The sequence below is a fragment of the Triticum urartu genome, chromosome 5A, assembly GCF_056163025.1.
Source record: "Triticum urartu cultivar PI428250 chromosome 5A, HENAU_Tu73, whole genome shotgun sequence".
Classification (NCBI taxonomy): domain Eukaryota; kingdom Viridiplantae; phylum Streptophyta; class Magnoliopsida; order Poales; family Poaceae; genus Triticum; species Triticum urartu.
This window is the reverse complement of record NC_141877.1, coordinates 104,722,100-104,738,170: the sequence shown is the minus strand read 5'-3', so window position 1 is coordinate 104,738,170 and position 16,071 is coordinate 104,722,100.

Genomic DNA, 16,071 nt, shown 5'->3' with positions numbered 1-16,071 from the left:
TTGTAAACAGCCATGTATGAGTAAGACTTGTAAAGTAAGGCATGTAAAAGAAGTTACCGAGCTAGACACAATGTATAAACCAGCCGGGACTCTGTAGGCCGCCAAGCATCAACCCGTGTATATAAGGGGACGACCTGATGGTGGCTTAGGGCAAGAAACAACAGATCGGGAGCCAAGCTAGCGTATTTCGCTCCTTGGTCATCGAAACCTAGCAATACCACCACAACTAGACTAGGCTTTACCTTCACCGCAAGGGGCCAAACCAGTATAAACCTCTCGTGTCCTTTATCCCGATTAACCCCTTTAAGCTTCCTAGTTGCGATGGCTCCATGACTAAGTCCTTTCACTAGGACATCTGCCATGACAATTCCACGACACTAACCATAGACATGAGTTGTCATTTGATAAACGGGATCACATCATTAGGAGAATGATGTGATTGACTTGACCCATTCCGTTAGCTTAGCACTTGATCGTTTGGTATGTTGCTATTGCTTTCTTCATGACTTATACATGTTCCTATGACTATGAGATTACGCAACTCCCGTTTATCGGAGGAACACTTTGTGTGCTACCAAACTTCACAACGTAACTGGGTGGTTATAAAGGTGCTCTATAGGTGTCTCCGAAGGTACTTGCTGAGTTGGCGTATTTCGAGATTAGGATTTGTCACTCCGATTGTCGGAGAGGTATATCTGGGCCCACTCGGTAATGCACATCACTATAAGCCTTGAAAGCATTGTAACTAATGAGTTAGTTGCGGGATGATGTATTACGGAACGAGTTAAGAGACTTGCCGGTAATGAGATTGAACTAGGTATTGAGATACCGACAATCGAATCTTGGGCAAGTAACATACTGATGACAAAGGGAACAACGTATGTTGTTATGCGGTTCGACCGATAAAGATCTTCGTAGAATATGTAGGAGCCAATATGGGCATCCAGGTTCCGCTATTAGTTATTGACAAGAGAAGTGTCTCGGTCGTGTCTACATAGTTCTCTAACTTGTAGGGTCCGCACGCTTAACGTTCGTTGACGATATAGTATTTATGAGTTATGTATGTTGGTAACCGGATGTTGTTCGGAGTTCCGGATAAGATCACAGACATGACGAGGAACTCCGCAATGGTCCGGAGATAAAGTTTGAAATATGGGATAATAGTGTTTGGTCTCCGGAAGGGTTCTAGAATTCACCGGAAGGGGTTCCGGATGTCTCCCGAAATGTTTGGGTACGAGAACGCTTTATTTGGGCCAAAGGGGAAAGCCCACAAGGTTTTTGGAAAGCGCAAAAGGAAGTTTTGCGGAGTCCAGCGGCCAGACGCCAGGGTCCCTAGCGTCTGGGTCCAGACGCCGGGTACCCTTGCATCTGGCCCTGGAGTCCGAGAAGGACTCTTGCCTTTCGGGTGAAACCGACTATGTGGAGGCTTTTACTCCAAGTTTCGACCCCAAGGCTCAACATATAAATAGAGGGGTAGGGCTAGCACCCAAGACACATCAAGAAACACCAAGCCGTGTATCGGCAACCACGTCCCCTCTAGTTTATCCTCCGTCATAGTTTTCGTAGTGCTTAGGCGAAGCCCTGCGAAGATTGTTCTTCACCAACACCGTCACCACGCCGTCGTGCTGCCTGAACTCATCTACTACTTCGCCCCTCTTGCTGGATCAAGAAGGCGAGGACATCATCGAGCTGAACGTGTGCAGAACTCGGAGGTGCCGTGCGTTCGGTACTTGGATCGGTCGGATCGTGAAGACGTACGACTACATCAACCGCGTTGTGCAAATGCTTCCGCATTCGGTCTACGAGGGTACGTAGACACACTCTCCCCTCTTGTTTCTATACATCACCATGATCGTGCGTGTGCGTAGGATTTTTTTGAAATTACTACGTTCCCCAACAGCCCACAAGGGGCTGGTGCACCCACCCCCCCCCCCACTAGGGAGGAGGCCGAATTGGTTTAGGTTAGGGGCGCCACCCCCCTTTCCCTCTCCTACTCCCTCTCCTTCCTTTTCCCTCTGGTGAAGAGAGGAAGGGGACGAATCCTAATAGGACTAGGAGTCCTAGTAGGACTCTCCCATGGCGCGCCCCTCTTGGTCGGCCACCCCCTCCTTCCCTCCTTTATATACGGGGGCGGGGGCACCCCAAAGACACATCAATTGTTCTCTTAGCCATGTGCGGTGCCCCCCTCCACAGTTTACTCCTCCGATCATAGCGTCGTAGTGCTTAGGTGCAGTCCTGCACGGATCACATCACCATCACCGTCACCACGCCGTCGTGCTGACGGAACTCTCCCTCGACCCTCTGCTGGATCAAGAGTTCGAGGGACGTCATCGAGCTGAACGTGTGCTGAACTCGGAGGTGCCGTATGTTCGGTACTTGATCAGTTGGATCGTGAAGACGTTCGACTACATCAACCATGTTAACCTAACACTTCCAGTCTACGAGGGTACATGGACACACTCTCCCCCTCTCGTTGCTATGCATCTCCTAGATAGATCTTGCATGATCATAGGAATTTTTTTGATATTGCATGCTACATTCCCCAATAGTTTGTTGTCCATGTCTGATGCTATTGTTGATGCTATTTAATGCACCTAATATGTTTGACATACACATGCTAATTGTTGCTTCAATCATACTTAACATCATGGAATAAACCATGAAAATCTCTACCATTCCAACATTGTTGTTAGACAAAATCCACGTTTATCATAATCAAGTAGGAATACTTGATATTGGTATGCAATGATGTTTTTAAATAATATTAGGGCATCTAGCCAGGCGCCTCAGACCGGCTTCAAACTCCAGGGCAGTCTGCCCGGTAAAAAAACTCAACCCACCCGAGTGCCTCAAACCGGCTTCAAACGCTCGGGCTATCCGGCGCCACTCATATCCAGCCCAAATGTAGGGAGGATATTGTTGGGGAACACAGTAATTTCAAAATTTTCCTACGCACATGCAAGATCATGGTGATGCATAGCAATGAGACGGGAGAGTGTTGTCCACGTACCCTCTAGACCGTAAGCGGAAGCGTTATGACAACGCGGTTGATGTAGTCGTACGTCTTCATGATCAACTGATCCTAGTACCAAAAGTACGGCTCGGTGATGTCCCACGAACTCACGATCCAGCAGAGTGTCGAGGGAGAGCTTCGTCAGCATGACGGCGTGATGACGGTGATGATGAAGCTACCGGAACAGGGCTTCTCCTAAGCACCGCTACGATATATGACCGAGGTAGATTATGGTGGAGGGGGCATCGCACATGGCTAAGAGATCAATGATCAACTTGTGTGTCTATGGGGTGCCCCCTGACCACGTATATAAAGGATGGAGGGAGGAGGAGGCCGTCCCTCATAGGGCGCGTGATACGTCTCCGTCGTATCTACTTTTCCAAACACTTTTGCCCTTGTTTTGGACTCTAACTTGCATGATGTGAATGGAACTAACCCGGACTGACGCTGTTTTCAGCAGAATTACCATGGTGTTATTTATGTGCAGAAACAAACGTTCTCGGAATGACCTAAAACTTCACAGAGCAACTTTTTGGAAAATATAAAAAATACCTGCAAAAGATGAAGGCCAGCGGGCCCACAACCTGTCCACGAGGGTGGGGGCGTGCCCCCTACCTCGTGGGCCCCCTGGTGCCTCTCCGACTCCAACTCCAACTCTATATATTGTGTTTCGGGGAGAAAAAAATCAGAGAGAAGAATTCGTCGCGTTTTATGATACGGAGCCGCCGCCAAGCCCTAAAACCTCTCGGGAGGGCTGATCTGGAGTCCATTCGGGGCTCCGAAGAGGGGAATCCGTCGTCATCGTCATCATCAACCATCCTCCATCACCAATTTCATGATGCTCACCGCCGTGCGTGAGTGATTCCATCATAGGCTTGCTGGACGGTGATGGGTTGGATGGGATCTATCATGTAATCGAGTTAGTTTTGTTAGGGTTTGATCCCTAGTATCCACTATGTTCTAGATTGATGTTGCTATGACTTTGCTATGCTTAATGATTGTCACTAGGGCCCGAGTGCCATGATTTCAGATCTGAACCTGTTATGTTTTCATCAATATATGAGTGTTCTTGATCCTATCTTGCAAGTCTATAGTCACCTATTATGTGTTATGATCCGTTAACCCCGAAGTGATAATAATCGGGATACTTACTGGTGCTGACCGTAGTTTGAGGAGTTCATGTATTCACTATGTGTTAATGCTTTGTTCCAGTACTCTATTAAAAGGAGGCCTTAATATCCCTTAGTTTCCATAAGGACCCCGCTGCCACGGGAGGGTAGGACAAAAGATGTCATGCAAGTTCTTTTCCGTAAGAACGTATGACTATATTCAGAATACATGCCTACATTATATCAATGAACGGGAGCTAGTTCTGTGTCACCCTAGGTTATGACTGTTACATGATGAACCGCATCCGGCATAATTTTCCATCACCGATCCATTGCGTACGAGCTTTCCATACATTGTTTTTCGCTTATTTACTTTCCCGTTGCTATTGCTATCATCACTACAAAATACCAAAAACATTACTTTACTACCATTACCTTTTGCTACCGTTACCACTACTATCATATTACTTTGCTACTAAATACTTTGCTGCAGATACTAAGTTTCCAGGTGTGGTTGAATTAACAACTCAGCTACTAATACTTGAGAGTATTCTTTGGCTCCCCTTGTGTCGAATCAATAAATTTTGGTTGAATACTCTACCCTCGAAAACGGTTGCGATCCCCTATACTTGTGGGTTATCAAGACTATTTTCTGGCGCCATTGCCGGGGAACATAGCTCTATTCTTTGAGTCACTTGGGATTTATATCTGCTTATCATTATGAAGAACTTGAAAGATCCAAGAACCAAGATTTATCCCTCAACTACGAGGGGAGGTAAGGAACTGCCATCTAGCTCTGCACTTGATTAACCTTCTGTTTTGAGTAAGCTTGTGACACCTAAAACTACTTCTGCTATTCGTTCTGATATGTCGCATGTTATTGTTGACGCTACTTCTGCTATACATGATACTTATGATGAAACTACTTCTATGCTTGATACTACCGTGCCACTTGGTGAATTTCTTGATGAACAACTTGCTAGGGTTAGAGAGATTGAAAATATTGAATCTGATAATACTGATGAAAGTGATGATGAAGAATCACTTGTTATTCCTGAGGGTTATGTTTTTTTATCAAGAAGCCTCTTTAGCTATTTTAGCTTGCAAAGATAGATACAAACTCAAGAGGCTATTAGCTAAATGGAACAAGCAATCTCTAAATGCTAGAATGAAACCTGACCCTGCTTTTGCTACTTCACCTATTTGTGTTACCGATAAGGATTATGAATTCTCTGTTGATCCTGATATAATTACTTTGGTTGAATCTGATCCTTTTCATGGTCATGAATCTGAAACTGTTGTGGCACATCTTACTAAATTAAATGATATAGCCACCCTGTTCACGACTGATGAGAGAACTTGTTACTTTTATATCCTTAAAATATTTCTGTTCTCATTAAAGGGTGATGCTAAGATATGGTTTAATTCTCTTGATCCTGGTTGTGTGCGTGGTCCCCAGGATATGATTTATTACTTCTCTGCTAAATATTTCCCTGCTCATAAGAAACAGGCTGCGTTAAGGGATATATATAATTTTGTGCAAATTAAAGAAGAGAGTCTCCCACAAGCTTGGGGGAGGCTTGTCCAATTACTTAATGCCTTGCCTGATCATCCTCTTAAGAAAAATGAAATACTTGATATCTTTTATAATGGACTAACCGATGCTTCCAAAGATTACCTGGATAGTTGTGCTGGTTCTGTTTTCAGGGAAAGAACACCAGATGAAGCTGAAATTCTATTGAATAATATGTTGACAAATGAAAATAATTGGACACCTCCGGAGCCAATTCCTGAGCCTATTCCTAAACCAACTCCGAAGAAGAGGGGTATTCTATTTCTCAGTCCTGAAGATATGCAAGAGGCAAAGAAATATATGAAAGAAAAAGGTATTAAAGTTGAAGATGTTAAGAATTTACCTCCTATTGAAGAAATACACGGTCTTAATTTACCGCCTGTTGAAGAAACATATGATCTTGATCCATCACCTATTGAAGAAACTCATGGTCTTGATAACCCAACACAGGTAGTAAAGGTAAATTCTCTCTATAGATATGATAAAGCTGAAATCCCATTTACTAAGTTTGCTAGCCCATGCTTAGATGAGTTTGATAAATTTATGGCTAAGCAAGAAGACTTTAATGCTTATTTTGGTAGACAATTGAAATACAATTCAAACATGCTTGAACACTTGGGTGATTATATGGCTAATGTCAAAGGTGAACTTAAACTTATTAGTAAACATGCTTCTATGGTTACCACTCAAGTAGAACAAGTACTTAAAGCTCAAAATGATTTGCTCAATGAATTGAATAGTAAGGATAATGATAATGTTGTTAGAGTTATGACTAGAGGTGGTAAAATGACTCAGGAACCTTTGTATCCTGAAGGCCACCCTAAGAGAATTGAGCAACATTCTCAGAGAAATAATGTAGATGCACCTAGTCCTTCTAAAAGGAAGAAAAAGAAAAATGATAGGACTTGGCATGCTTCTAGTGAACCTATTACTGAAACACCTGAGAATCCAAATGATATTTCTATTTCTGATGCTGAAACTCAATCTGGTAATGAACCTGAAACTAGTAATAATGCTAATGATAATGTTCATGATGATGCTCAACCTAGTAATGATAATGATGTAGAAATTGAACCTGTTGTTGATCTTGATAATCCACAATCAAAGAATCAACGCTATGATAAGGAAGACTTTGTTGCTAGGAAACACGGTAAGGAAAGAGATCCTTGGGTTCAGAAACCCATGCCTTTTCCTTCCAAACCATCCAAGAAAAAGGATGATGAGGATTTTGAGCGCTTTGCTGAAATGATTAGACCTATCTTTTTGCGTATGCGATTAACTGATATGCTTAAAATGAATCCTTATGCTAAGTATATGAAAGAAATTGTTACAAATAAAAGAAAGATACCGGAAGCTGAAATTTCCACCATGCTTGCTAATTATACTTTTAAGGGTGGAATACCAAAGAAACTAGGAGATCCCGGTGTACCCACTATACCATGCTCCATTAAAAGAAACTATGTTAAAACTGCTTTATGTGATCTTGGAGCCGGTGTTAGTGTTATGCCTCTCTCTTTATATCATAGACTAGATTTGAATAAGTTGACACCTACTGAAATATCTTTGCAAATGGTTGATAAATCAACTGCTATACCTGTCGGTATTTGTGAGGATGTGCCTGTTGTAGTTGCGAACGTTACTATTTTAACAGACTTTTTTATTCTTGATATTCCCGAGGACGATAGTATGTCTATTATTCTTGGAAGACCCTTTTTGAATACTGCAGGGGCTTTCATTGATTGCACTAAAGGCAATGTCACTTTTCATGTTAATGGTAATGAGCATACGGTACATTTTCCGAGGAAACAACCTCAAGTCCACAGTATCAACTCTATTGGAAAGATTCCATCGATTATATTTGGAGGTTTTGAATTTCCTCTTCCTACTATCAAGAAGAAATATGATATTCTTATTATTGGGGATGTGCATATCCCCGTTGAGGTAACATAGTGTTATTCGAAATTTCTCCGGTTCCATGTTATTCGGAATGAGTTTGTTAACAAGACTTGACCAACCTTGTTAGTGGATTCCTTTTGATGAGCATGGGATGGATGAAACTAGAAAGCATAACCTTCTGTACCCCACTTTTACTTTCTATTATTTATATTAAATAAAATAAAAATAAATATTTTTCTGTCTGTTATCTGATTATCCGTGCAATATAAAAATAACCCGAAAATAAATGTTCTCCAAATGCCCTGAAATTTAAATATGATTTTTTTCTAGAATATTTGAGAATACTTGGCACTGAGAACACAGCAGGGGGCTCAACCACCTGCCCACGAGGGTGGAGGGCGCACCCTACCCCCTGGGCGCGCCCCCTGCCTCGTGGGCCCACGGTGGCCCTCCTCCACTTATCCTTTCACCCACACACTCCTTCTTCCTCCCCCAAACATGAATATCCAGCTCAAACCCGAGTCCAAGCTCATTTTGCTACCATTTTCGATCTCCTTGCTCAAAGCACCTCTCACAAAACTGCTTGGGGAGATTGTTCTTTGGTATGTGACTCCTGCATTGGTCCAATTAGTTTTTGTTCTAGTGCTTTATTCATTGCAAATTTTTGCTGCTTAGGTGACCCTGTTCCTGAGCTTGCATGCCAAATTTATATGGTCAAAAGTAGTTTTGATGCATGATATAGGCCTTAGGCACTTGTAGGAGTAGTTGCTATCAATATTATTAAGTTTGGTTCACTTTTATTTTGAAGTTACTAAAAAAATTCAGAATTTTTAAGAGGAAGAAAAATGCTTAGGAAAATGTTCCAAGGTGGTTCCTCAAGGAAGCAAGGACCCAGGCTTGCAATGCGTGATGCTGATGAAGAGCCACCAAGAGACGCTCCAGTGCATCCTTGTGAGTGGCCTTCTGAAAATTTTATGGATCGAGCAGGAATTAAGGAAGAATTCAACGCATATTTGCGTAACGCCGATCTTGTGAGCTTCGAGGAAGAGAAGTGCAGTCAGTATCACAATCTCACTAGTACCTTTGTGAGGAGGTTTGAATTTTCATCTTCACGTAATTCTCCAACTGTTCTGTTTGATCTTTATGAAAATTCTTATACAATGGACTTAGAGGATTTTACCACTGCTTGCAAACTTCCACAATGGGGTAGTATAAGGGATCCTCGCAAATCTGAATTTAGAGATTTTCTTGCTAGCATAACTGCGGGAGAATCTAGAGATATAACACAAGCCACCATAGGGAGCATTCACTTTCCTGCTATACATTATTTTGCTCTCTTCATAGGTAGATGCATTAATGGTAAATATGAGGCATGTCACATGTGTGTACCTGACCTCAGTATTCTTAGGAGTGCTGTGTTAGGAGATAAATCTTATAATTTGGGAGCCATTGTTGCACGTAGGTTGCATCTTAATAGATTTAATGGAGATTTCTTTGGAGGAATTTATGCAACCTGCATAGCTAATTTTCTTGGTATAGCCATACGCGAAGATGATATTGAATTACCTCCTGCTTACCTAGACTTTAATGATATGGTTCACCACCAGTTTGTCGAGAGGAATGAATCACCTCTCCAGTATCGACTAATCTTTGACAGACGCCGTGCTGTCCATATTACTCTCCCTGATCCTGCCTTCTTTGATCATCAGGCAAAAAGAAGATATACTATTACTAGAGAGGAGGCAGATGAGTACGAGAGGATAGCGGAGGCCGCTCGTCGCCACGCTGCAGCTCAGCAGGCGATAGCCGCTGCATCGCAGTACGACCCCAACTATTATTATGGATATCCGCCAGGCCAGCCGTGGCCATATACCAACTTAGGCCAAAAGCCTAAGCTTGGGGGAGTACGTATTTATCACCGACATTACATTTATGTTCACACACTCATTGTTAGATGTCGGTGCTCATACTTTTTCATTGTATCATCCATGCTAGTTTATTTTCCTTTTTATGCTTTCTTCTTGTGTGTTTAATAAACCTTAAGAAAAACAAAAAAAATAGTTGTAGCTTTTAGCTAGTTTTAATTTCCATGCTTGTAGTAGTAATTAAAAATAAAACCCAAAAATATTTCTTGTTCTTCTTTTACTTGTTGGGAGCTCTCCCGTGTAAATAGTATTATTTCTTTTCTTTTCTTTGGGGGTCGATAGGAGAAGACCATGATTAAATTGTTGAAGTGGCTCTTATATGCATTATTGTTGATCTAACAAAAGAGCCCATATTGCCTTGTCTTCTCCTATTTATTGAATGCTTGCAGATTCCAGCTTAGTCCAATGCACGCGAACTATTATTATTATTCACATCATTCGATCGTGCATGTGAAAGGAAATTATGACGATATATGATGGACTGACTGAGATGAGAAAGGCTCGTATGAACTCGACCTCTTTTGTTTTTTGTAAATATGATTAGTTCATCGTTCCTGATTCAGCCTATTATGAATAAACATGTTTGCAATGACAACTAGAGATCATAGTTCTTGTGCCATGCTTGATTAGCTATGAGTTATAATGGTTTACCTTGCGTGCCAACATGCTATTGAAATGGTTATGATGTGGTATGATAGGGTGGTATCCTCCTATGAATGATTTAAGTAACTTGACTTGGCGCATGTTCACGCATGTAGTTGAAACAAAATCAACATAGCCTTCACGATATTTATGTTCATGGTGGATTATATCCTACTCATGCTTGCATTCGGTGTTGATTAATTTTAATGCATGTTCATGACTGTTGTCGCTCTCTAGCTAGTCGCTTCCCAGTCTTTTGCTAGCCTTCACCTGTACTAAGTGGGAATACTGCTTGTGCATCCAATCCTTTAAACCCCAAAGTTATTCCACATGAGTCCACTATACCTACCTATATATGATATCTACCTACCGTTACAAGTAAATTTGTATGTGCCAAACTCTAAACCTTCAAATAAATATCTTGTTTTGTATGCTCGAATAGCTCATGTATCAACTAGGGCTGTCTGTATCTTCCATGTTAGGCGGGTTATTCTCAAGAGGAGTGGACTCCGCTCCTCACTCATGAGATAAATGGTTGGTCACCGGGATGCCCAGTCACATGCTTTATGCAAACTAAATCAAAATAATTGCAAACAAAACTTCCCCTGGGACTCTTGTTAGTTGGAGGCACTCGTTGTTTCGAGCAAGCCATGGATTGATGCTTGTTGGTGGAAGGGGGAGTATAAACTTTACCATTCTGTTTGGGAACTGCCTATAATGTGTGTAGCATGGAAGATATTGCCATCTCTTGGTTGTTATGTTGACAATGAAAGTATACCGCTCAAAATATTATTCACCTCTGTTTCAAAACCGAGCTCTGGCACCTCTACAAATCCCTGCTTCCCTCTGCGAAGGGCCTATCTATTTACTTTTATGCTGAGTCATCATCCTCTTATTAAAAAGCACCAGTTGGAGAGCACCACTGTCATTTGCATTCATTACTGTTAGTTTACATTGAGTATGACTTGACTGGATCTCTTTTACCTTGAATTACAATGATCCTTGGTCTTTAAAGGTGCTCTGCATTTATGTTTTGCGGTCTCATAAAAGGCTAGCGAGATGCCATCTTGTTATATCATATTATGATTGTTTTGAGAAAGTGTTGTCATCCGAGATTTATTATTATTGCTCGCTAGTTGATTATGCCATTGATATGAGTAAACTTGAGACCTAGGCGTTATTGCGGATGTGGTTAGTTATAATCTTTGCTGAAAACTTTAATGCTGGCTTTACATATTTACAACAACAAGAGCAAACAGAGTTTGTAAACGTTTTTCTTTATCACTTTCAGTTTGTCAACTGAATTGCTTAAGGACAAGCAAAGGTTTAAGCTTGGGGGAGTTGATACGTCTCCGTTGTATCTACTTTTCCAAACACTTTTGCCCTTGTTTTGGACTCTAACTTGCATGATTTGAATGGAACTAACCCGGACTGACGCTGTTTTCAGCAGAATTACCATGTTATTTATGTGCAGAAACAAACGTTCTTGGAATGACCTGAAACTTCACGGAGAAACTTTTTGGAAAATATAAAAAATACCTGCAAAAGATGAAGGCCAGGGGGCCCACCACCTGTCCACGAGGGTGGGGGCGCGCCCCCTACCTCATGGGCCCTCTGGTGCCTCTCCGACTCCAACTCCAACTCTATATATTGTGTTTCGGGGAGAAAAAACAGAGAGAATAATTCATCGCGTTTTACGATACGGAGCCACCGCCAAGCCCTAAAACCTCTCGGGAGGGCTAATCTGGAGTCCGTTCAGGGCTCCGGAGAGGGGAATCCGTCGCCATCGTCATCATCAACCATCCTCCATCACCAATTTCATGATGCTCACCGTCGTGCGTGAGTAATTCCATCATAGGCTTGCTGGACGGTGATGGGTTTGATGGGATCTATCATGTAATCGAGTTAGTTTTGTTAGGGTTTGATCCCTAGTATCCACTATGTTCTGAGATTGATGTTGCTATGAGTTTGCTATGCTTAATGCTTGTCACTAGGGCCCGAGTGCCATGATTTCAGATCTGAACCTATTATGTTTTCATCAATATATGAGTCTTCTTGATCCTATCTTGCAAGTCTACAGTCACCTATTATGTGTTATGATCCGTTAACCCCGAAGGGACAATAATCGGGATACTTACCGGTGATGACCGTAGTTTGAGGAGTTCATGTATTCATTATGTGTTAATGCTTTGTTCCGGTACTCTATTAAAAGGAGGCCTTAATATCCCTTAGTTTCCGTAAGGACCCCGCTGCCATGGGAGGGTAGGACAAAAGATGTCATGCAAGTTCTTTTCCATACGCACGTATGACTATATTCGGAATACATGCCTACATTATATCAATGAACTGGAGCTAGTTCTGTGTCACCCTTGGTTATGACTGTTACATGATGAACCGCATCCGGCATAATTCCCCATCAACGATCCATTGCCTACGAGCTTTCCATAAATTGTTTTTCGCTTATTTACTTTCCCGTTTCTATTGCTATCATCACTACAAAATACCAAAAACATTACTTTTACTACCGTTACCTTTTGCTACCGTTACCACTACTATCATATTACCTTGCTACTAAATACTTTGCTGCAGATACTAAGTTTCCTGGTGTGGTTGAATTGACAACTCATCAGCTAATACTTGATAGTATTCTTTGTCTCCCCTTGTGTCGAATCAATAAATTTGGGTTGAATACTTTACCCTCGAAAACTGTTGTGATCCCCTATACTTATGGGTTATCAGCGCGCCCAAAGTGTGGAGTCCTACTAGGACTCCCTAGTCCTAGTAGGATTCCACCTCCCACATGGAATAGGAAAAACGAAAGGGAGAAGGAGAAGGAAGGAAGGGGGCGTCCCCTTTCCCTAGTCCAATTCGGACCAGTTCATGGGGAAGGGGCGCGGCCACCCTTGAGGCCTTTCTCTCCTTTTCCGTATGGCCCATTAAGGCCCAATACGAATTCCCGTAACTCCCCGGTACTCCGAAAAATACCCGAATCACTCGGAACCTTTCCGATGTCCGAATATAGCCTTCCAATACATCGATCTTTACGTCTTGACCATTTTGAGACTCCTCGTCATGTCCCCGATCTCATACGGGACTCCAAAAAAACTTCGGTCATCAAATCACATAACTCATAATACAAATCGTCACAGAACGTTAAGCGTGCGGACCCTACGGGTTCGAGAACTATGTAGACATGACCGAGACTCATCTCCAGTCAATAACCAATAGAGGAACCTGGATGCTCATATTGGTTCCTACATATTCTACGAAGATCTTTATCGGTCAAACCGCATAACGATGTACATTGTTCCCTTTGTCATCGGTATGTTACTTGCCCGACATTCGACTGTCGGTATCTCAATACCTAGTTCAATCTCGTTACCGGCAAGTCTCTTTACTTGTTCCATAATGCAAGTCTCAATATGCTGTAAAATACCTAGTTCCGTAATACAAATCCGTAATGCAAGTCTTAATACCTATGAAGACGCATTTCTTCGATTTGGGTTCGAGCTTATCAGTTTGAAACTTTTTCAAATAAGCATCGCAACCCCAAACTTAAAGAAACGACAGCTTTGGTTTCTTGCCAAACCATAGTTCATACGCTGTCATCTCAACGGATTTAGATGGCGCCCTATTTAACGTGAATGCAGCTGTCTCTAATGCATAACCCCAAAACGATAGTGGTAAATCGGTAAGAGACATCATAGATCACACCATATCCAATAAAGTACGTTTACAATGTTCAGACACACCATTATGCTGTGGTGTTCCAGGTGGCGTGAGTTGCGAAACTATTCCACATTGTTTCAAATGAAGACCAAACTCATAACTCAAATATTCACTTCCACGGTCAGATCGTAGAAACTTTATTTTCTTGTTACGATGATTTTCTACTTCACTATAAAATTCTTTGAACTTTTCAAATGTTTCAGACTTATGTTTCATCAATTAGATATACCTATATCTACTCAAATCATCTGTGAAGGTCGAAAAATAATGATACCCGCCACGAGCCTCAACTCTCATCGGACTGCATACATCAGTATGTATTTTTTCCAATAAGGCAGTTGCTCGCTCCATTGTTTCGGAGAACGGAGTCTTAGTCATCTTGCCCATGAGGCATGGTTCGCAAGCATCAAATGATTCATAATCAAGTGATTCCAAAAGTCCATTCGCATGGAGTTTCTTCATGCGCTTTACACCAATATGACCAAACGGCAGTTCCACATATAAGTTGCACTATCATTATTAACTTTGCATCTTTTAGCTTCAATATTAGGAATATGTGTATCACTACGATCGAGATTCAATAAACCATTTATATTGAGTGTATGACCATGGAAGGTTTTATTCATGTAAATAGAACAACAATTATTCTTTGACTTAAATAAATAATCGTATTGCAATAAACATGATCCAACTATATTCATGCTCAATGCAAACACCAAATAACATTTATTTTAGGTTCAACACTAATCCCGAAGGTAAAGAGAGTGTGCGATGGTGATCTTATCAACATTGGAATCACTTCCAACACACATCATCACCTCGCCCTTAACTAGTCTCTGTTTATTTTGCAACTCCCGGTAACTACTCTTAGTAATTGAACTAGTATCAAATACTGAGGTGTTGTTATAAACACTAGTAAAGTACACATCAATAACATGTATAACAAATATATACTTATGTTCACCTTGCCATCCTTCTTATCCGCCAAGTATCTAGGGCAGTTCCACTTCCAGTGACCATTTCCTTTGCAGTAGAAGCACTCGGTTCCAGGCTTGGGTCTAGCTTTGAGCTTCTTCATGGGAGCAGCAACTTGCTTGCTATTCTTCTTTGAAGTTCCTCTTTCTTTCCATTTGCCCTTTTTCTTGAAATTAGTGGTCTTTTTAACCATCAACACTTGATGTTATTTCTTGATTTCTACCTTCGCCGATTTCAGCATCGCGAAGAGCTTGGGAATTATTTTCGTTATCCCTTGCATATTATAGTTCATCACTAAGTTCTAATAACTTGGTGATAGTGACTAGAGAACTTTTCCAATTACTATCTTATATGCAAGATTAACTCCCACTTGATTCAAGCAATTTTAGTACCCAGACAATCTGAGCACATGCTCACTGGTTGAGCTATTCTCCTCCATTTTGTAGGCAAAGTACAGTCAGAGGTCTCCTACCTCTCGACACGGGTATGGGTATGAAATATCAATTTCAAATCTTAGAACATCTTATATGCTCTATGGCATTCAAAAACATTTTTGAAGTCCTGGTTCTAAGTCGTAAAGCATGGTGCACTAAACTATCAAGTAGTCATCATACCGAGCTTTGCCAAACGTTCATAACGTCTGCATCTGCTCCTGCAATAGGTCTGTCACCTAGCGGTGCATCAAGGACGCAATTTTTCTGTGCAACAATGAGGATAATCATTAGATCACAGAGCTAGCCCGCATCATTGCTACTAACATCTTTCAACATCTTTTTCTCTAGGAACATATCAAAAATTAAAACGGGGAAGCTATACGCGAGCAATTGATCTACAACATAGATATGCAAATACTATTGATACGTCTCCAACGTATCTATAATTTTTGATTGTTCCATGCTATTATACTATCAACCTTGGATGTTTTATATGCATTTATATGCTATTTTATATGATTTTTGGGACTAACCTATTAACCTAGAGCCCAGTGCCAGTTTCTGTTTTTCCTTGTTTTTGAGTTTTACAGAAAAGGAATATCAAACGGAGTCCAATTGACGTGCCAATTTTTGACGATTTTTTATGGACCAAAAGAAGACCCCGGAGTAAAAGAGTTGGGCCAGAAGAGTCCTGGGGCATCCACGAGGGTGCGGGGCGACCCCCCCCCCCCCAGGCGTGTGGGCCTGCCTCGTGGACGAGTCGGGAACCTTCTTG